Here is a 23771-nt window from a genome sequence, read left to right as displayed (position 1 = left end):
TTTGAGTTACTGATTTCATTTTCTTTGGATATATACCTAGAAGAAGGATTGCTGGATCAGATGGTATTTTATCATTATTTTTTAAAAAATCCTCCATTCTCTTTTTCATGATGACTGTACCAATTTATATTCCCCAAAACAGTGAACAGGTATTCCCTTTTCTCCACATTCTCTTTGACACTTGTTGTGCTTTGTTTTATTCTTTTTTTGATAATAACAGCAGTGCTAGTAAGTGTGAAGTGATATCTCACTGTGGCGTTTTTTGTTTTTTTTTTTTTTTTTTTTTTCAGTCTTTAGCCCTGTTTCAGGGCTTGCAGGATCATAGTTCCCCAACCAGGAATTAACCCTCTGCAGTGAAAGCATGGAGTTCTAACCACTGGACTGCCAGGGAATTTCTCCTCATAGTGGTGTTGATTTATACTTTCCTGAAGATAAGTAATGTTGAGCATCTTTGACTGACAACATCTTTAAGATACATTTTTCCCCTCCTTGGGGCCTAAGTAAGGGATTTTTTGAAAGCTGAAAAGTTTTCAAATCTTAATAGTGATTCTGATGTGTGATATTTATGAAATTAGATGGAAAAAATAGAATCCCGTCTGTATACAGTCTCCTGAGGAAGGTTCAAATATCCTATTTGATTACAAGGAATATAATGACAGCATATTGGGTGACATGGGACAACCTCCACGAAGAGGAGATAGAAAGTAGGATTCTTTCCTTTTCCCAATACCTATCCAGCCAGGAGTCTGGACCTTAAGCATTATCTTATTTTGGTTTTTCTTTATTTGTTTCTTAGGCAGGATATAGATTCTAAACAAAACAAGAACTAATAATAGCAAGTGGGATGTTTATTAACAAAATAAACCCTCATTGGATAAAATAGGCACAATGGATAAAATCTTTTGACTGAAATTAACTTGACAAAATGTCAACATTTTGTTATTAAGACTTTATTTTTAATCAGTGACTGTGTAGGTTTCTGGGGGATATGGTTTTGGCTGGACCTGAAAGGGAATTAAGGTCAAACGAAATAATTAATGAAAGGGTTAGCCATTTAGTTATGTCTGACTCTTTGCAACCCCATGGACTGCAGCACATCAGGTTCCTCTGTCCTCCATTATCTCCTGGAGTTTGCTCAAACTCTTATTCATTGAGTCGGTGATGCCATCCAACCATCTCATCCTCTGTCATCCCCTTCTCCTCCTGCCCTCAATCTTTCCCAGAATTAGGTTCTTTTCCAGTGAGTTGGCACTTCACATCAGGTGGCCAAAATATTGGAGCTTCAGCTTCAGCATCAGTCCTTCCAATGAATATTCCTTTACAATTCAATGATTTGATCTCCTTTTGTCCAAGGGACTCTCAGGAGTCTTCTCCAACACCACAGTTCAAAAGAATCACTTCTTTGGCACTCACCTTCCTTATGGTCCTACTCCCACATCTGTACATGACTACTAGAAAAACCATAGCTTTAACTAGATGGACCTTTGTTGGCAAAGTGAAGCCTCTGTTTTTTAATATGCCATCTAGGTTGGTCATAGCTTTCCTTCCAAGGAGTAACTGTCTTTTAATTTCATGGCTGCAGTCACCATCCACAGTGATTTTGGACCCAAGAAAATAAAATCTGTAACTGTTTCCAATTTTTCCCATTCTATTTGCTATGAAGTGATGGGACTGGATGCCATGGTCTTAGTTTTTTGAATGTTGAGTTTCAAGCCAGATTTTTCACTCTCCTCGTTCACCCTTGGAGATAGGGTTCTTAATTTTTGCAAACCACAGGAATTATGTTGAATTATTTTCTAACTCAGAACATGAGGATTTTATTTTTCACTCCTAGAACATGCAACCTGACACAGTAAGATTATATAGGGGGAAACTTAGAGAGTTTATATTTTGATATCTGGATCACCCAGTCCCAGTCAAAAGAATTATGAAGTTCAAGAAGCAAAAAAGAAAATAATTTGATAAGCAATGCCTATTTTATTAGCACAAAATGTCATTTGGAGTTTACTTGCATTATAAAATTATTTGTAGAGCTGCTATATGTAGGAAAAGTAGGATTGACACTTTACTTTTAACTTGTAAAGTGAATTACTTCTTGTGCGAACAGTATAATAATTTTATCCAGTAAAATCGGGTAGATGCCTTAGACCAGCATCTTTTGATTACAAACTAGAATGCTGATTATATCTTAAGAGATTTTCATTTAACTTGAAACTCAGTTTCGAAGCAAGACAGATCAATTGCATAAATTAAGCTCTTTCCTTATATGGTTTACATAGTTAATTTTCCTGTTGATTTTCATTCCATGATTTGCAGCATTTTTTAAATTCTGCCTCAGAGGATCCTTGTGGTATTTCTTATCTATGCCTCAGTTACTTCCAAATTATTAGACTGCATTAACTTAAGAGGAAATTTTATTTGAAATAAAGCATTCAGAACATATTAAAAGCATTCCTCAGAAGTGAATTTCTTAAGTCACTCAAAGTTAGTCTCTGACCCTCTGTCCAGGAGCCTTAAGACAGTTAAAACATGATTTAAGAGCAGTTGAGAGAGCATGGCAGTACATTCTGCCATTACTCTTCTTCCTTGCACCTAACGGTGTTTCTTTTCTGATTTTATTTTTAATCAACAGATCTATAGATTAGTGAAATTTAATACGTATTTGTTGAGTTCCTATCATACTTATCTGTGTATGATAAATATTGTTCAGTTGCTCAGTAATGTCCAACTCTTTGCAACTCCATGGACTGCAACATGCCAGGCTTCCCTGTCCTTTGCCATCTCCCAGAGTTTGCTCAGACTCATGTCCATTGAGTCAGTGATGCCATCCAACCATTTCATCCTCTGTCATCTCCTTCTTCTCCTGCCTTCAATCTCTCCCAGCATCAAGGTCCTTTCCAGTATAATAAATACTTAATATTTACTAAATCTATTTTCTGTCTTCAGTTTTCAGACTTTTTAACCCCGTTATGACTATATTCGGAGAAGGCAATGGCACCCACTCCAGTACTCTTTCCTGGAAAATCCCATGGATGGAGGACCCTGGTAGGCTGCAGTCCATGGGGTTGCTAAGAGTCAGACACGACTGAATGACTTCACTTTCACTTTTCACTTTCATGCATTGGAGAAGGAAATGGCAACCCACTCCAGTATTCTTGCCTGGAGAATCCCAGGGATGGGGGAGCCTGGTGGGCTGCCATCTATGGGGTCGCACATAGTCGGACACAACTGAAGCGACTTAGCAGCAGCAGCAGCATGACTAATATTAAAAAGTCTAAACTGTCTAGTTGGGAGAAAGGAAAAGTAGATGGAACAATACCAATTTGGGGTTATTAATGCAGTAAAATTAAAAAAAAAATGTTGGGTTGGAAGAAAGGTAATTTTGATTTTTTTTCCCCCCTAACTGGTCAAAATGTTTCTGCTATCACAAATGTCATCTTTTATTTGCCTTCACTTTGTGCATTTTATTTTTTTCAATGTACCTCTTCTCCCTGAATACTCTTTGCTTTTCTAATTCTACAAATGTATATTGTATATTTTTTTTCCTTTGACTCTGTGTATATATTTTCTTTGTATATAATTTTTTTGTGTGTGATGGAGAGGACTTCTCCAAGAAAATACTTTCCTTAAAAGATTGTTTCAGTAATTATTTTTACTTGTTGAGCCTCTCCAGTGGAAGTTTCTTTGAATTTAATGTATAATTCCTTTATAAAAAATACCACTGTAATACTAAAATTTAATGAGAGTAAAATAAAAGTAGAGTGCATTTACTTTTTTTTTTTTTTTGCATTTACATTTTTAACCTGACAGATAGAAGTCTGGCAAAATGTAGAATTCTTAAAAATAAACAAAATCTTCCTTATTTTTATTATTTGGTTAAGTTCATTTCAGCCACTCAGTCATGTCCAACTCTTTATGACCACATGAACTGCAGCATGCCAGGCTTCTCTGTCCATAACCAGCTCCCAGAGCTTGCTTAAACTCATGCCCATTAAGTCAGGGTGCCATTCAACCATCTCTGTCATCCCCTTCTCCTCCTCCTGCCTAAAATCTTTCCCACCATCAGGGTCTTTTCCAATGAGTCATTTCTTCATATCAGGTGGCCAAAGTATTGGAGCTTCAGCTTCAGCATCAGTCCTTCCAATGAATATTTAGTTCAAAAAGCACCACAGTTCAAAAAGCATCAGTTCTTCAGTGCTCAGCTTTCTTTATGGTCTAGCTCTCACATCCATACATGACTACTGGAAAAACCATAGCTTTGACTGTATGGACCTTTGTCAGCAAAGCAATATCTCTGCTTTTATTATTCTGTCTAGGTTTGTCATAGCTTTTCTTCCAAGGAACAAGTGGCTTGTTGTAATTTCATGGCTGCAGGCACCATCTGCATTGATTTTGGAGCCAAAGAAAGAATAAGAGGTAGCGAGAATACACAGAAGAACTATACAAAAAAGATCTTAAGACCCAGATAACCACAGTGATGTGATCACTCACCTAGAGCCAGACATCCTGAAGTGTGAAGTCAAGTGGGTCTTAGGAAGCATCACTTCAAACAAACTAGTGGAGGTGATGGAATTCCAGCTGAGCTATTTCATATGTTAAAAGATGATTTTACGATTTTGTTTTTGGCTGTGCTGGGTCTTTATTGCTGCTGCTGCTGCTAAGTCACTTCAGTCAGGTCTGCCTCTGTGCGACCCCATAGATGGCAGGTCACCAGGCTTCGCCTTCCCTGGGATTCTCCAAGCAAGAACCCTTGAGTAGGTTGCCATTTTGTTCTCCAATGCATGAAAATGAAAAGTGAAGGGAAAGTCACTCAGTCACGTCCAACTCTTCATGACCCCATGGACTGCAGCCCACCAGGCTCCTCCGTGCATGGAATTTTCCAGGCAAGAGTACTGGAGTGGGTTGCCATTGCTTTCTCCGGTCTTTGTTGCTATGCGTGGGCTTTCTCCAGTTGCCTCCAGCAGTGGCCAGACTCAAGTTGCTGTGCGCAGGCTTCTCATTACAGTGACTTCTCTTGTTGCCGAGCACAGTCTCTAAAGTGTGTGGACTTCAGTAGTTGTGGCATCAGAACTTAGCTGCTTGCGGAATCTTCCCGGACCAGGGATCGAACCTGTGTCCCCTGCATTCACATGCATGTTCTTAACAAGTGGGCCACCAGGGAAGTCCTGACTGTCTTTCAATGCACTAATACAGTTCCTATTAATTAGTTATACCAAGAAACCATGGCATGCAGACAATTGTAGCATAAAGCAAAACTAAATCCACTTTTCCATACTTCACCCCATGACTGTTTCTGGACAGCAATATATACAGATAAGTATGCAGTATATAAATTTCATGCTTAATAATATGAGTAATGTATTGGACTGGCCAAAAAGTTTGTTTGGGTTTCTCCATGGAAACACCTGAACAAACTTTTTGGCTAACCCAATATAATCCAATTTTCTCCATTTCTATCCACCAATATTAAAATAATATTTATACAGCCTTACTATTGACCATCTTATTCTTATGTTTGTTTGAACCTCTTTTGTTTATATCTATAAATTCTACAGATCGCAAACTTAAGTTTACAGTTCTAGTTGATGGATAAACTTTGAAATATGCAATTGGCAATAATTTAAAAAATATTTATAGCAACAAAATACACATGAATCTATGAATTCACACAAAGCATAAGTTCTTATTAGATGTGCAGCAGTCAGTTCCCTTAGCCATTTCTTAACTGTGGCTCTCTTTCTTAACTGTGGTTGGTCAATCTGTAGCACCCTAATGCTCTTTTTCATAATGTGAGTATTCTATATATATTGTACATGCATTTAACACCTTACCAATGACATATCAAAGTAGAAAGAGAAGGCAAAAATAAATGATAATTTTCTGCTTGGGAAATCATGTCTTATTATTTTATTTGTGTGTGTATATCTTAGTATCACTCTGCTGTGCTCAGTGCTCAGTCATGTCTGACTCTTTGTAAATCCACAGACTGTAGCCTGCCAGGATCCTCTATTTTGCAGGCAAGAATACTGGAGTGGCTTGCCATTTCCTACTCCAGGGGATCTTCCTGATCCAAGGATCAAACCTGTGTCTCCCAAATTGGCAGGCAGATTATCCACCACTGTGCCACCTGGGAGCCCATTTTAGTATTACGTTGTTTAAAACTGAAATTATGGAAATTATTTCATGCTAACCTTTTCCAAAATATCATGTAGATAGATATGTGTGTGCAGGGTCAGTTGCTCAGCTGTGTCTGACTCTTTGCAACCCCATGTACTGTGGTCCTCCAGGCTCCTCTCTATGGGATTCTCCAGGCAAGAATACTAGAGTGGTTGCCATTTTCTCCTCCAGGGGATTTCCCCAACCCAGGGCTCATATGTGTGTCTCTTGCATCTTCTATATTGGCAGGCAGATTCTTTACTACTGAGCCACCTGGGAAGTGTGTACTGACAAATATGTACATATATCACTGATATTTATTACCTCAATATTATTCATTAACATTCATTAAATAGATAACTGCAAATTCAGAGATTGGAGAGACACACTTTTACAATTAATTATCCTACGAAAGCTGTAATGAGCTAACAGAAATGATGAATTGCCAACTTAATAATAATCATTTAGGTTAAAAAACAGTTTGCCTATTGGTTATTGAAAGTTTTAATAACCTAGTCCCTTGAGCCTCTTCCACACTCATAACACTTATCATTACTTCTCAGCAAAGATATTTCACGGGGTCAAATTTTTTAACTCAAACAAAGCCATCCTGATTGTGAATAGAAGTAGATTTCCCCCTCCCTTAAAAGACTCTTTGAAATCATAAGAGAAGAAATGAAACGTGCTTGTAAAATTGAACGAATTGTCAATTGACCAGTAATACTTGTGCTACTTTCCAGAGGGCAAAATGAAGAATTTTATAAGGTAGAAGAAGGGAAAAACACCACAAAATTGGTGTGGATTCTTTCACTGGATAGGAAAAAAAAAAAAGTGTCACAGACAAAGCAAAGAGACTTTGGACTTGATATATAATGAAAGTGATTTTTCTGAACAGATGAAGCAGATGGCATTTACAAAAGCAACTAAACTTTGTGAATAGTGTAGAGTTTTCTTTGGTTCTCTTCTTTTCAAAGAGCTAACACTTGAGAAACAGTGGGTCTGAAAGATGATTACCAAGCCTTCACTCTTGTAGAACCAGCTCAAATTTAACCCTTGGTACTTCTAACTAACTGAATTCAATCAATGGCTAGTATTTCTTCTGAAAAAAACATGGTGTATGTTTGGGGAACAGTATTATACATGGTTATCATTTGTTACTATTTTTTAAAAATTCATGCTACAACTAGGGACAATGTATAATAAATCAAGAAAAAAATTGAAAACTTCAAAAATTTATATAATTGACCAATCCTTCCAGAAAGTAAGGAATTTCAAGACGCCATTGTCAACATATACCATAAAGCAGGTGATTGATAAATATTCTTTCCACCTCATTTGAAGACTATCAGAGTAATTTGAATATCAACTATACAGACTGGTAATAAATTTATATCAGAATTCCTCAGGCATAAATGCAAAATATTTTAATATATATGGTATTCAGTTCAGTTCAGTCACTCAGTCAAGTCCAACTCTTTGTGACTCCATGAACTGCAGCATGCCAGGCATCCCTGTCCATCACCAACTCCCAGAGTCCACCCAAACCATGTCCATTGAGTTGGTGATGCCATTCAACCATCTTATTTTCTGTCATCCCCTTCTGCTCCTGCCTTCAATCTTTCCCAGCATAATGGTCTTTTACAATGAGTCAGCTCTTCACATCAGGTGGCCAAAGTATTGGAGTTTCAGCTTTAGCATCAGTCCTTCCAATGAACACCCAGGACTGATCTCCTTTAGAATGGACTGGTTGGATCTCCTTGTAGTCCAAAGGACTATGTCTTCTCCAACACCACAGTTCAAAAGCATCAATTCTTTAGTGCTCAGCTTTCTTTATAGTCCAACTCTCACATCCATACATGACTATAGAAAAAACCATAGCCTTGACTAGACGGACTTATGTTGACAAAGTAATGTCTCTGCTTTTTAATATGCTGTATAGGTTGGTCACAACTTTCCTTCCAAGGAGTGAGTTTAATTTCATGGCTGAAATCACCATCTGCAGTGATTTTGGAGCCCAGAAAAATAAAATCAACCACTGTTTCCACTGTTTCTTCATCTATTTGTCATGAAGTGATGGGACTGGATGTCATGATCTTAGTTTTCTGAACGCTGAGTATTAAGCCATCTTTTTCACTCTCCTCTTTCACTGTCATCAAGAAGCTCTTTAGTTCCTCTCCACTTTCTGCCATAAAAGTGGTGTCATCTGCATATCTGAGGTTATTGATATTTCTCCCGGCAATCTTGATTCCAGCTTGTGCTTCTTCCAGCCCAGCATTTCTCATGATGTACTCTGCATATAAGTTAAATAAGTAGGGTGATAATATACAGCCTTGATGTACTCCTTTTCCTACTTGGAACCAGTCTGTTAGGAATATGAAATTCCTAGTTCATATAAAGACATGCTACTAAAAATATATGTATAACTTTATCTTGTACAGCTAAGATAATAGGTTAAAATCAAACAGGAAGAAAGAGTCTCGGTTTCACTAAATTTTAGAATTTTATGTTCATATTGCTTAGACCTCTACATTTTACAAATAATAAAATTGAAGCTTTAGCAAGTCAATTATTTATATCTCATGGCTAATAACCACCATACCTTAGAATAATAGCCAATTTATAATATCCTAAAATATAGGCATTCAAGTTTTTTATGTCTTGTTCTATATTTCCTTCCATAAGTAGTTAGCTTATTTGTTTCCATTGATGTATTTTCTATTTAAATGTTATTGACTCTAATTTTTTATGTCTTGTTCAGATATCTCCCCTCCCACTTAAACTCATATAACCAGCTACCTGTCATTAGTTTTTACAAGCTCTTCATATCACCTTACCCCAAAGGAAGCTCTTCCTCCTTATAAATTCAGCTTTTAAAGACAATATCTCTAATTGACTCAGCTTCCAAGCCAGAAAACTGGATGTCATCCTTGATGATGCCATTACTCTACTCTCATATCTAGTCAATTATATATTTAAAAATATCTGTCATTTCTTATCAAAGTAGTTTCTCTACCCTTATTCTTTACCCTTAGTTTTATCCAACAGCCTAGTAAGATAAAACTCTACCAATCAGGCTAATTTGAATCCTCTAAATTAGTTTAACCAAACTATAATTTCTTGATCAAATGTTATCTGCCTGAATTAGATTCTCCTCTGTGTGCTTCTGTATTTATCTGTCTGTTTTCTGATAGCATCTACCACACTGCTTATATTTTGTCTCTTCTTAAAATCATTCCCACCCACTTGCACTACTCTGTACTAAGACAGGAATTATGTCTATCTTATTCACAACTGTATCTCTAAAGTCTATTCCAAGACCAGATAAGTACTCATCTTTCAGTAAATAATTGTGAAATAAATATATTACAAACTGAGCAAATGTCAAGGGCCTATCCTAGAAAATCAAGGTAGACTATGAAAATTAAAGTTGTATTTCTAAGTAGCCCACACGTTTGTATGATTCAGTTAAAAATTAAAACATGCCCAACTCTTGTTTAGTTCTTGATATTAAACTAATATAATCCATAATATAACCTATTCCCTTGTACCATAATGTATGAAGTTTGGCCAGATAATCCAATCCTTATAAATTAGGCCACCAAATGCTAAAATTTTCCCAGAGGAAATGCATTAGATCTCTAGAACTAATTCATCCTGCAAAATTGTAAATTGTGTCCTTTAACAATTTATATGTATATAATACTAATCATTTACTTTGGGTATTGATATATGAACAATTTTACATATTTTTATTTTACATTTATTTATATGACCATTTAAGTGAAGTCACTTAGTCATGTCTGACTCTTTGCGACCCCATGGACTGTAACCCACCAGGCTCCTCCATTCATGGTATTCTCCAGGCAAGAATACAGGAATGGGTTGCCATTTCCTTCTTCAGGGGATCTTCCTGACCCAGGGATTGAATGCAGGTCTCCCGCATTGCAGGCAGATGCTTTAAACTCTGAGCCACATGGGACGCCCTCAATCTGAATACAGAGTTCCAAAGAATAGCAAAGAGAGATAAGAAAGCCTTCCTCAGCTATCAATGCAAAGAAATAGAGGAAAACAACAGAATGGGAAAGACTAGACATCTCCTCAAGAAAATTAGAGATACCAAGGGAACATTTCATGCAAAGATGGGCTCAGTAAAGGACAGAAATGGTATGGACCTAACAGAAGCAGAAGATATTAAGAAGAGGTGGCAAGAATACACAAAAAAGATCTTCATGACCAAGATAATCATGATGGTGTGATCACTCACCTAGAGCCAGACATCCCGGAATGTGAAGTCAAGTGGGCGTTAGAAAGCATCACTATGAACAAAGCTAGTGGAGGTGATGGAATACCAATTGAGCTATTTCAAATCCTGAAAGATGATGCTGTGAGCGTGCTGCACTCAATATGCCAGCAAATTTGCAAAACTCAGCAGTGGCACAGGACTGGAAAAGGTCAGTTTTCATTCCAATCCCAAAAGAAAGACAATGCCAAAGAATGCTCAAACTACCTCACAATTGCACTCATCTCACACGCTGGTAAAGTAATGCTCAAAATTCTCTAAGCCAGGCTTCAGCAATACGTGAACTGTGAACTTCCAGATGTTCAAGCTGGTTTTAGAAAAGGCAGAGGAACCAGAGATCAAATTGCCAACATCTGCTGGATCATCAAAAAAGCAAGAGAGGTCCAGAAAAACATCTTTCTGCTTTATTGACTATGCCAAAGCCTTTGACTATGTGGATCACAATAAACTGTGGAAAATTCTGAAAAAGATGGGAATACCAGACCACCTAACCTGATTCTTGAGAAACCTATATGCAGGTCAGGAAGCAACAGTTAAAACTGGACATGGAACAGACTGGTTCCAAACAGGGAAAGGAGTACATCAAGCTGTATATTGTCACCCTGCTTATTTAACTTATATGCAGAGTACATCATGAGAAACGCTGGGCTGGAAGAAGCACAAGCTGGAATCAAGATTGCAGGGAGAAATATCAATAACCTCAGATATGCAGATGACACCACCCTTATGGCAGAAAGTGAAGAGGAACTCAAAAGCCTCTTGATGAAGGTTGAAAGAGGAGAGTGGAAAAGTTGGCTTAAAACTCAACATTCAGAAAACTAAGATCATGGCATCTGGTCCCATCACTTCATGGGAAATAGACGGAGAAACAGTGGAAACAGTGTCAGACTTTATTTTTTTGGGCTCCAAAATCACTGCAGCTGGTGGTTGCAGCCATGAAATTAAAAGACACTTACTCCTTGGAAGGAAAGTTATGACCAACCTAGATAGCATATTCAAAAGCAGAGACATTACTTTGCCAACAAAGGTCTGTCTAGTCAAGGCTATGGTTTTTCCAGTGGTCATGTATGGATGTGAGAGTTGGACTGTGAAGAAAGCTGAGCGCAGAAGAATTGATGCTTTTGAACTGTGGCATTGGAGAAGACTCTTGAGAGTCCCTTGGACTGCAAGGAGATCCAACCAGTCCATTCTAAAGGAGATCAGTCCTAGGTGTTCATTGGAAGGACTGATGCTAAAGCTGAAACTCCAATACTTTGGCCACCTCATGTGAAGAGTTGACTCATTGGAAAAGACTCTGATGCTGCGAAGGATTGGGGGCAGGAGGAGAAGGGGACAACAGAGGATGAGATGGCTGTATGGCATCACCGACTCGATGGACATGAGTTAGAGTAAACTCCAGGAGTTGGTAATGAACAGGGAGGACTGGCGTGCTGCTATTCATGGGGTTGCAAAGAGTTGGACACACCTGAGTGACTGAACTGAACTGACTATGACCATTTAATCCCTTTTATTTATTACTGATCTTTCTGGAAAATGTTTTCAGTAGGTACTGGTTACCACACATCCAAGTTTAAGTAAAATTATAACAAAGCATAGCATTGTGGGAATCAATTTTTATTTTATTTATTTATTTTTTTTGGGGGGGGATCAATTTTTATATTGATTTTTAATTTAGTTGCATTCTGGGAAAACAATTTGAATTTTTTAGTTTCTCATTTAGCTTGAGATTACCCAGAAGCAGACTTGGAGACACATAGTGCAAGTAATTTATTGTGCAAGTATCCTTTAAGGAGAACATTCTACTAAACAGTGGCAAGAAAGTGAAGAGATGAGATTGGAAAAGGAAGGAAAAATAACATAACTCAGCAGCCTCCCACCAGGGAGGTAATAGGGTTGAGATATTTGCATGGCTGAGGTACCTGTATGTCAGGGTTTCCCCTTAAGGTCTGAAGGGAATGGGGTCAGTGGTTAATGCACCTGCAAGGTAGAGAGAGAACAGATTTTACCAAAGAAATCACATACTGAAAGCTGCAAGTCAGATCAACCCACACCAAGATGTAAAAGCCAATGGGACATTGTTATTTGCTAAATTCATCACACAGTTCTTCAAGACAATACAAACTAAAGTGCCATAATCCATGTCTAGGGTGCCTGGTGGCTCAGATGGTAAAAAATTCTGCCTCCAATGCAGGACAGCTGGGTTAGATCCCTGGGTCAGGAAAATTTCCTGAAGAAGGGAATGGCTACCCACCCCGATAGTCTTGCCTGGAGAATCCCATGGACAGAGGAGCCTGGGTTGGCTATAGTCCATGGGGTCGCAAAAAGTCAGACACAACTAAGTGACTAGCACTTTATTTCTTTTTAGGCGGCACAAACTGAAAAATATAAATGGTAGCACAAAATATCAGACTTTCACTTCAGACGTAATGGAATCTGTGACTGGATATACCCTCCTTCTGTAAAAAACTGAGAACCAGGACAAAGTACATGAAACAATTGTTTTCAGACACTGCACACCAGACTCTTCAGGAAGATGATCTCTGAAAGAAGAGAAACAAGGGAGTGAGCTCCCAAATAGCATAGGACCTCAGTGCAGAGAAAAACAAAATGAAAGTGTCAGTCACTCAGATGTGTCTGACTCTTTGCAACCCCGTGGACTGTAGCCCTCCAGGTTCCTCTGTCCATGGAATTCTCCAGGCCAGAATACTGGAGTGGGTTGCCATTTCCTTCTCCATGGGATCTTCCTCACCGAGGGGTTGAACCCAGGTCTCCTGCAATTCAAGCTGATTCTTTACTCTGTGAGCCACCAGGGAAGCCCCCCCAGTGCAGTGAAGCAGATTCTAAATACCACCACAATCTTATGGCGTTGAAGAAACTTCAGTTCAGGGAGACTGGGGTGTCTTTTATTTACAGGACTATCTATCAGAGAGTTGGAATGTACTTAGAGAAATACGAAATTGGTTCTTCATTTTATGAGGCCAGAATTGCCCTGTACCAATATTAGACAAGTGTATAAGCAAATGAATCTACAGATCAACAACCTTCATTAGCATAGATGCAAAAAAGCCTCCTTAAAACTTTAGCAAGTCGAATCAAGCACTAAATAAAATGCATGAGATGTCCCGACCAAATAAGTGTTATCACAGGAATGTAAGAGTAGTATAATACTGAAAACCAAAACTGTAGAATATTGATAGCAATAATACTCTTGATATTTTTGTTAATAGAATAAAGAAGAATAGCATATAATTATCTCAATACAAACAGAAAGAAATAATTCCTGTCAAATGCTCTACACCTAAGCTATTTTCCTTGGGATTCGGTTACTATTTGTCACCATGTTTTCTCAACCATCCAGGAGTGAAATATAGCTAATATCAGGTGAAGACCTGGGAAAATGTTTGATGGTAAAGCGAGGTTCTCATATTTTCTGAAAATAGCTAGAAACTATTAACCTTGTGTCTTGAGTTAGTTTGGGCTGATATAATCGAATACGATAAACAATAGAACTTGATTTCTTATAGTTTTGGAGGCTGCAAGTCCAGGATCAAGGTGGCTATATGGTTGCATTCTTAGTGAAGGCCCCCTGGTTGGTTTACAGACAGATGGCCATCTTCTTCTCGTATCCTCACATAATGGCAAGGACAAGAGAATTCTGTGGGAGTCTCTTCTGCAAGGAAACTAATCTCATTCATGAGATCTCCACCCTCATGAACAAAGCCCCCACCTTCTCGAACCTATTAGAGGTTAGGATTTCAACATATGAATTTTGGGGGGACACAGACGTTTAGTCCATAACACCTAGTCATGAGATACTACAGTGTGCAAACAGCTTGAGAAAGTCTGCTGAAGGGAAAGGTTGAATCCAGTGATTGCTAGTCAGCTCAATGTTGATGTCTGAAGTTTTCATTAGGTAAAAGGTGAATGACAGGAGGACCAGGCTTGGCCATGGAGAGAGGAGAAACTGTCTTCCTCTCCCAGGTCACTAATCTTTGACTCTGTCTTCTGTCCATGCTTGCCCCTCCACATGCCTCATCCCAGCAGTGCCCCACAGGTGGGTGACAGTGATCTCTTATTGCCATGGAAATGACTCTATCAGAGAAAGTTGGGTGCTTAGATGAGTAAATTTACTTTGAATTTTACTCCTTTCCTACCAAACTTCTATCATGCTAAATGAGATAGCCAGTATCCACTGTCCCTTATCCCAGTAGTAAAAAGGAGGCAGAAGAGAAACAACAAAAGGTCACAGATTGTTAAAATATAATAGTGAGTGTCACAAGGCTCACTGCTTTGAAATACCAGCACCTTTACATTTTTCAAAAGCCAGTTTAATGATCTGTCTAATTTTAAGAAGCAAAAGCATCTAATTAAAAGAACTTGACAAGGATAAACTCTCACCAATAGATAAAGTGCTACATGACATGGAATGATCTGGTTGCCTTGAAGGCTCATTAATCTGTGTTACTCAAACTCACTGTGTATGGACAAAATACAGAACTTTAGTTTTGGGGAAGCACAAGAGCTGCATTATCCCTGGTATCCTTAGCTAACACCAGAGTTTACTTTTAAGATGTTAAAGTAAACTTAATTCTTAGGATAAATCTCATTTGGTCATGGTGGGGTTCCACAGCATTACTCTTGTCTTGAGCTAGATCATTCTTTATTGTGGGAGGCTGTTCTATGCACTGAAGGCTTTTAACCAGTATTATAGATGCTTTCCAACTATAAGACAATAGCAAACCCAATGTAATAGCAATTAAATGTGTCTTGGGACATGTCTTCTTTTGGATAAAACAAATAAGCGCTAAAGAATCCACTTGCCAATGCAGGAGACATAAGAGAAGTGGGTTCAATCCCTGGGTTGGGAAGATCCCCTGAAGTAGGAAAGGGCAACCCACTCTTGCCTGTGAAATTCCATGGACAGAGGAGCCTGGCAAGTTCAGGTCCGAGGAATTGCAAAGAGCTGGACATGACTGAGTTACTGAGCACGATAGCACACACATACATTTTCAGTTCAGTTCATTCAGTCCCTCACTCGTGTCCAACTCTTTGCGACCACATGGACTGCAGCACACCAGGCCTCCCTGTCCATCACCAGCCCCTGCAGCTCGCTCAAACTCATGTCTATCAAGTCAGTGATGCCATCCAACCATCTCATCCTCTGTCATACCCTTCTCCTCTTGCCTCAATCTTTCCCAACATCAGGGGCTTTTCAAATGAGTCAGTTCTTCACATCAGGTGGCCAAAGTATTGGAATTTCAGCTTCAACATCAGTCCTTCTAATGAATATTCAGGACTGATTTCCTTTAGGATGGACTGGTTGGATCTCCTTGCAGTCCAAGGGACTCTCAAGAGTCTTCTCCAACACCACAGTTCAAAAGCATCAATTCTTCGGCGCTCAGATTTCTTTGTAGTCCAACTCTCACATCCATACATGACCACTGGAAAACCATGGCTTTGACTAGGTGGACCTTTGTTAGCAAAGTAATGTCTCTGCTTTTTAATATACTGTCTAGGTTGGTCATAGCTTTTCTTCTAAGGAGCAAGTGTTTTTTAATTTCATAGCTACAGTCACCATCTGCAATGATTTTGGAGCCAAAGAAAATAAAGTCTCTCACTGTTTCCATTGTTTTGCTATTTGCTGTGAAGTGATAAGACCATATGCCATCATCTTAGTTTTTTTAATATTGAGTTTTAAGCCAACTTTTTCACTGTCCTCATTTGCTTTCATCAAGAGTCTCTTTAGTTCTTCTTCACTTTCTGCCATAAAGGTGTTGTCATCTGCATATCTGAGGTTATTGATATTTCTTCCAGCATTCTTGATTCCAGCTTGTGCTTCATCCAGCCCAGCATTTCTCATGATGTACTCTGCATAAAAGTTAAATAAGTAGGGTGACAATATACAGCCTTGACGTACTCCTTTCCCAATTTGGAACCAGTCTGTTATTCCAGGTCCAGTTCTAATTGTTGCTTCTTGGCTTGTATACAGATTTCTCTGGAGGCAGGTAAGGTGATCTTGCATTACCATCTCTTGAGAAATTTTCCATAGTTTGTTGTGATCCATACAGTCAAAGGCTTTGGTGTAGTCAATAAAGCAGAAGTAGATGTTTTTTACATTTTATTTACCATTTTAATTCTGTTAATTTATTTTAGTGCTTGTTGTAGTGTTTAAAATATTCATCTTAAATTATCAATCCTAACTTCAATTCAATATGAGTTTAATTGTGGTAAAATAAAGCAATTTTGTCTCCATGTAGCTCCCCCTCCTTGGCAATATATATATAATATAAATTATATCTAAATAATATAAACATAATACAAATAAATATAGATACAAAACTAATTACTAATTCACAAAATCTCATGAGTTTAAAGAAAATAATAGGAAAGAGAAAGAAATATATACTTTCCCATTAAGCAAATGCGTATCATTTCAAGTGCTTTTCATTTCTGTCTGTGATTTTCATTTACCATTTTTTCTATTTACCTTCTAGTCTGTAGGATGACCTTTAGCATTTCTTGTTAGGCATGTCTTCTAACTAATTTTTTCAGTTTAATTTATATTTTCTGAACGTATTTTTTTCTGTCACTGTGTTATTCTTTATAATAGTCGTGGTTGACTTATACTCTGTCTGTATGTTTTTCTTTAATCTTATGGAATATTGTTTACTCTTTCTGCTTTGGAGGGTTTCTATTGACCAATCATCAGATTCACTGGTTCCTTCTTCTGCCATCTCAAATGTTCAGTTGACCCTGGGTAGCAAATTTTTCATCTTCTTTTTTCAGTTTCAAGGCCAGAATTTCCATACGCACTTTTAATAATTTCTGTATTTTTATGAGGTTTCCTAAATGCTGAGTCATTTTGATATTAATAATATTTATTTTACTTGGTCGAACTGAATTGATACTTATAATGGCTTCTTCCATGTATTTTGCTTAATAAATACAACATGAGGCCGATTCAAAGTTAATGGCTAATGAATGCTTTTTGCCTAATTATGGGTCACAGTTTTCTGGATACCTGCATGATTTGTAATTTTTAGTTCAATATGAGTATTTTTCGATCCCAATGTCATTAGTCCTGTGTTTTCTATTCATGATTTACTCTACAGAATCTTTCTCCATTTGGCTGTGCAGTAGCTGATGTGTCTGTTCAGATTTGGTTTTCACTACTTGTATGATTTTTTATTCTGAGTTCACAGGAGATAAAATGTGCTTCCACAGTCATAGGGCTTAGTGATCAGCCAATGACTTGGACAGAACTTATGGTCTGTCTCTCTCTCTGCCCACAGATCCTTCTGCAGACTTGACCCATATGGCTTCCACCACCTGCAGAAGGATCTGTGGGCAGACAGGGGGTACACAGTGTGGCCATTCCTCAAGCCTTTACTTTAGCTGGGCCCTCTTTTGTTTCTTCTTTGAATGGTTATGGCTTCTCAGGCATCCAGGGAGCTTTGTAGAGTTTATCATGTCCATATGCAGGTTCTCACCATTAAATTTCTGGCTGGTTTACACATTTGTCAACTTAGATTGTAAGCTCTGGTTAGCAGATCTGGGGGTCTGCTCTGCTTGTTCCTAATGAAGCTTGTGAATTACAAGCTTTGCTTTGTGTGCTGGTCTCAGCCTGTCCATAACTGAGCGGCCCTCATGGTTCTTATGATTGAAAAACACCCTCAGCCTTAAACATCAAGAAATATTGAGAAAAAATGCTTATTACTTATCTGGAAATTACAGATATATCTGGGGACACAAAGAGATGTGAGGTGAGAGAGAGGGCAAGAAAACAGGCCTAGGGTTCTGCTTTTATTGGAGTCAAAGCTGAGGTTCTGGGATTTCTGGCATCACTGTTTATTGGTGAATGTAAAACATAAGAGGAGGAATTTAAAGAGCAGGGGGAGAAAAAAAGCAATCCAAAAGGTCAGTTATCAAAATTAGCCAATACATCAGCAGATGCTTCCTTGAAGTGAATGTTTAAGCAATCAAAGTCAGGCACTTGCATTATAAAAGGAAAAGACAACTGTCTGGATTCATACTACATAGGTAGATGCCACCACCGGTCATGGGCTTGTATCCCTGTCTCTAAGTCAATTACATTCGTTCTAGTAGCAAAGATTCTGGATTTACTAGGCCAACTATACCCTGGTTAAACCCACTTGGCCACCCGAGCAGGGAATTCAGAAGTATCTCCTGGCAAGAAAACCTCAGACTAAGCTGTTCTTACCTAAGGTTTCAGCATTACTTTAATAAACACTTCTCAAGTGTTGGACAGAATATGAGACCTGAATATGTTCTGGTGGTAATGTAAAATTAGACAACAATATTGCAATTAGTTGGGGAAGGGAACCAGGAAATAATTAGAAATGATAAAAATATTTTACGTGCTGATGATAGTGGTGGTTACATGAAAATATGCACTTGATAAATCTTATTAAAATTTCTTTTTTTCTTCATTTTTATGTAAATTAAAACTCACTACAATTGATTTAAAATTAAAATTTTTCTTAAAGACAGTTTATAAGATGCTGTTTATCAGACTGAAGATGCTCCCTCTTACTTTTATTTTGCTAAGAATTTTAAATCATAAATGAGTATTTTTTAATTAATTGATTTATTTTAATTGGAGAATAATTACTTTCCAATATTGTGATGGGTTTTGCCATACAACAACATTAATTAGCCACATGTGTACATGTGTCTCCCTCATCCTGAACCCCCTCCCACCTCCCTCCTTACCCCATTCCTCTGGGTACCCTGCTTCGTGTATCAAACTTGCACTGGTCAACTATTTTACATATGGTAATGTACACATTTCAAAGCTATTCTCTCAAATTATCTCACCCTCGTCTTCTCCCACTGAGTCCAAAAGTCTGTTCTTTACATCTGTGTCTCCTTTGCTGCCCTGCATGTAGGATCATTGGTACCATATTTCTAAATTCCATATACATGCGTTAATATACAGTATTTTTTTTCATAAATGTCTTAAATTTTATAAAATTATTTTATTCTGGCTTTCTTGAAATTCCTTAATATACTAATGTGCCTAATTACATATAAAGAATTTCTAAATTTTCAGTTGGAAGTAACTACAAATCTACAGCGAAGCTTTGAGAATAGTACAGAGAATCTCGCATAACCATTACCTTCATTGTTTATGGCTACTATTTTCCAAATCACTTTATCATGAACCATTTGAAAGTTAAGTATACTATAGCTCATTTTTTTCTAAATGCATCAAGGTATACTTCAAAAAATAAAGTATCCTCTCCCATAATCTAGTACAGTTATCAGTTTCCATGTATTCCATTCATCTATTTTTATATTTATTTGTATAAAATGTGGTCGGTGCTTAGCCGTGCAGCCGTGTCCTACTCTTTGCGACCCCATGATCTGTAGCCCACCAGCCTCCTCTGTCTGTGGAGATTCTCCAGGAAAGAATACTGGAGTGTGTTGCCATGCCCTCCTCCAGGGGATCTTCCCAACCCAGGATTGAACCCAGGTCTCCCACATTGTAGGCCAATTCTTTATGTCTGAACCACAAGGGAAGCCCTAAAAAAGTAAGTGTAGTTAAAAATCTAGTAATGATAATGTTGACCTAAAATAAATAGATACCAGATATTTTCCCAACAGGCATGAATTTATTTGGGATCAGCAGAAAACTGTAAAGATCAGCATCTACAAACATGGAATTCCAAATGCAAGTTGCCACAGGGCAAGGGAAAGAGAAGGCTTTTATAGAGAGGAGAAGAAAGTTGAAAGGCTGATAGTAAACAAAGAAAGTAAGCCTTACTTTTTGTTGGCTGAGTCCTTGCCGGGAAAGAAGAGTCTTTCTTCTTGTTGGGCTCTGCTACTGTCAACAGGACATATGAACTTGTTCCCCAGCTCTATTAACTGAAGTGTCTATTAATTTTTTCATATATTTTCCTCTTTTGATCAAACTCTTTCTCTGAAAGCATCATCGATCAGCAGTCCGGTTTGGTTTCCTAGTTTCAGCAGCTTTGTCCCTCAATGCCAGAAAGGACCTTTCCTGGTGTGTTTCTAGTCAGAAGGAAAGTGCACAGATTAAAAACTTATTGAGGTCACATTTAAGTAACAAGGAAGGATAAGAGGGAGAACTTTCAGGTGCTTTTAATCTAGAATTTATTGTTTTCAGAAAACAGTGGGCCCTTTGCTTACAGTACATAGTCTATGAACACGCCAAGTGCTTTTGATTAAAGTGGAAGCATTTGTTACTTGTGACACATAAGGAGACAGGGAAAAAGTTCTCAAAGCACTGTCTCCCTGAATAGCTGAATAGGGAGGATTTTAAGCCTAATTGTTGTTGTTCAGTCACTAAGTCATGCCCCACTCTTTGCGACCCCATGGACTGTAGCACGTCTGGCTTCCCTGTCCTTCACCATCCCCTGGAGTTTGCTCAAACTCATGTTCATTGAGCTGTGATACCATCCAACCATCTCATCCCATGTTGCTCCTTTTTCCTTCTGCCCTCAATATTTCCCAGTATCAGGGTCTTTTCCAATGAGTCAGCTCTTCGCACGAGGTGGCCAAAGTATTGGAACTTCAGCTTTAAGACTATGTGGCATGCATATTCAGGAAAGGGGAGGCAGGTCATTATAATGAGACAAAGGTTATGCAAAGGTTACTTTAGGTTGCCAAAAACCACAAGCAAGTAGATGCTTGGCTTTCTATGTTCACTGTTCTGTCTTGTTGACTGGAATATAATATAACTTAACAGAATATCTAGTGTCTCGAACTTTCTGCAACTTAATGTTTAGTTCCTGCAAAACAATGCGCACTTTGGTTTAACTCCCTTTTTTCCCTTTTTCCTACTGTTGCTTCACTATGTTATCAAGGTCATAGACAGTGAAGATCAGCTGAAGCTTTATGTCATTATGAAAGCTTAAGTGACAGACTTCCACTAAGCTTGATCCAGATATCTTGGGAAAGCTGTCTCCTCAGATGTTATCTGCTTTAATTCCAGGAAATCTTTGTTTTTTGGTTACCAGATAACATGCAAATCCAGTCAGGGTTTGATGCTTTCCTTAGATGTAACTCATGTATCCAAGAGTCCATTCCTTAGAGTAGGGCAGCCCAGCATTTGGTTAGCAGAGCCTGATGGTGCCTCTCCAGTGAGGATGAAGAGTTCTTTTGGAGGTGTCTTTTCTAATAGATGAAGCTTCCCTGGTGGCTCAGACTGTAGGAATCTACCTGCAGGAGATTTAGGAGACCTGGGTTTCATCCCTGGGTCGGGAAGATCCCCTGAAAAAGGAAATGGCAATCCAGTCCCGTATTCTCGCCTGGAGAATCCCCATGGACAGAGGAGCCTGTCAGGCTGCACTCTACTGGGTCACAAAGAGTTGGACACGACTGAACAACTAACACTTTCATTTTCACTTTCTTTTTCTAATAGATGAAATCTTCCAATTATAAGGTGAGATGTTTAAGCTCTTTGTCTCCTATGAAAAGATCATTCTGCCAAATCCTGGTAATTTTTAGTCGAAACAATAAGACCTTTGCAATGTTGGAGTATCTCTCCTTTTATCAGTTGTGGATCGATAGAAAGAGAAACCGAGTTTGTTGTGCATTGTGTGACTATCTCAAAAGGTAAGAGTTTTCTGAGTTCCAAAAGGGATAGATCTGAGATTAAGAAGAACCAACAGCAATGCTTTTGGACAAGGTACTAGGAAAGCCTCTACAAATTTTGCCAGTTGGTTCATAATAATGCCATCTGTGTTCAACCACACGAGAAAACTGAGGGTGTTAAGCACAGTGAAATTGTCAAACCAGCCAAGCGGCACAGGCTTGTTGAAACACCTGGCTATTCAAATGGCTCCCTCAATCACTATGAAGTTTAAGAGGCATTCTCCAGGTAGGGGTTATCTTTTCTAAAAAGACTTTAACCACCGAAGAGGCAATTGCCTGTCTACAAGAGAAGGCTTCAGTCCAGTGTGAAAACATACAGATATGACGAAAATATATTTATATCCGTGAGATGGAGAAAGTTGTATGAAATACATTTCCCATTTCTGAGTTTTCAAATGGTCCATCAGACAATTTACAATATCCAGGAGGTATAAATCCATGCTTTTCTGGGTGGTACTTCAGACAAATGGGACAAATGAAATAGGCATTTTGCTTATTAATTGTTAGTGTTTGTTAACATTAACAAACCTTGTTGTTAGGTTTCTTGTTAATGTCTCTCACCAATATTGGTTTATGAATGCTATTATTTTGTCAGTATATCAATGTCTAGATGCATGTACTATGGAGAGGAGTGAGAATTTTACAGTCTCCCATGAGTTGTTCGTTGGTCCAAATCAGGACATTCTTTTTATCAAACCAGCCATTGTTGAAATAAAACTCTTGCTTTTGCTTTTCTGAGACCAACTGTTGGGCTTTTCTAGCAGGTTTTTAGCATTTGGGGAAATATCTCTTTGGATCATGACAGAGATTTGGTTCCTACTGAGCCCTTTAATGGCACCATTTCTTGTGGAAATATTATTAGCAAGGTGACTTCCCTTAGTGTCAGAGTCAAGTTTAGAATGCCTTTGAATCTTTTTTATTTATTTTTGGCTGCACTGGGTCTTTGTTGCTGCAGGTGAACTTGCTCTACTTGTGGTGAATGGGGGCTACTCTTCTGGTGGTGCTAGGCTTTTCACTGCAGTGGCTTCTCTTGTTGTCGAGCATGGGCTCTAGGCACATGGGCTTCAGTTGTTTTGGTGCCCAGGCTTCGTTGGTCCTCTTTTTTAGAATCTTGTCAGACCAGGGTTCAAACTGATATCCCCTGCATTGTTAACTACCAGGAAATCCAGCTCTGAATCTTAATAATAGCCAAATAATAGCTAAACTGGCAGGTATTGCATCCAGTAATTCCTGAACATAGAGGCCACTTTAAATTTTATATCCACTGGATATAAGGTCCATAAATTTGGGTCAGGGTTCCTATAATTGAGTATAACATATGGAAATTTGGCCATAAGAGAGAAATTTGGAAGCCAATTTTGGCAGTAGCCAAGTAACCCAAGAAAACCTTGCAGTTGGCACTTAGTTTTGGCTTTGGTAAAACAAAGAAATAGAGGAAAACAACAGAATGGGAAAGACTAGAGAGCTCTTCAAGAAAATTAGAGATACCAAGGGAACATTTCATGCAAAGATGGGCTGAATAAAGGACAGAAATGGTATGGACCTAACAGAAGCAGAGGGCTTCCCTTGTAGCTCACTCAGTAAAGAATCTGCCTGCAGTGCAGGAGACCAGGGTTCGATCCCTGGGCTGGGAAGATGCCCTGGAGAAGGAAGTGGCAACCCAATCCAATATCCT

This window comes from Bos mutus, chromosome 24 (genome assembly GCF_027580195.1).
Source record: "Bos mutus isolate GX-2022 chromosome 24, NWIPB_WYAK_1.1, whole genome shotgun sequence".
In the NCBI taxonomy this organism is placed as follows: Eukaryota; Metazoa; Chordata; class Mammalia; order Artiodactyla; family Bovidae; genus Bos; species Bos mutus.
Note: the sequence above shows the minus strand (reverse complement) of the source record.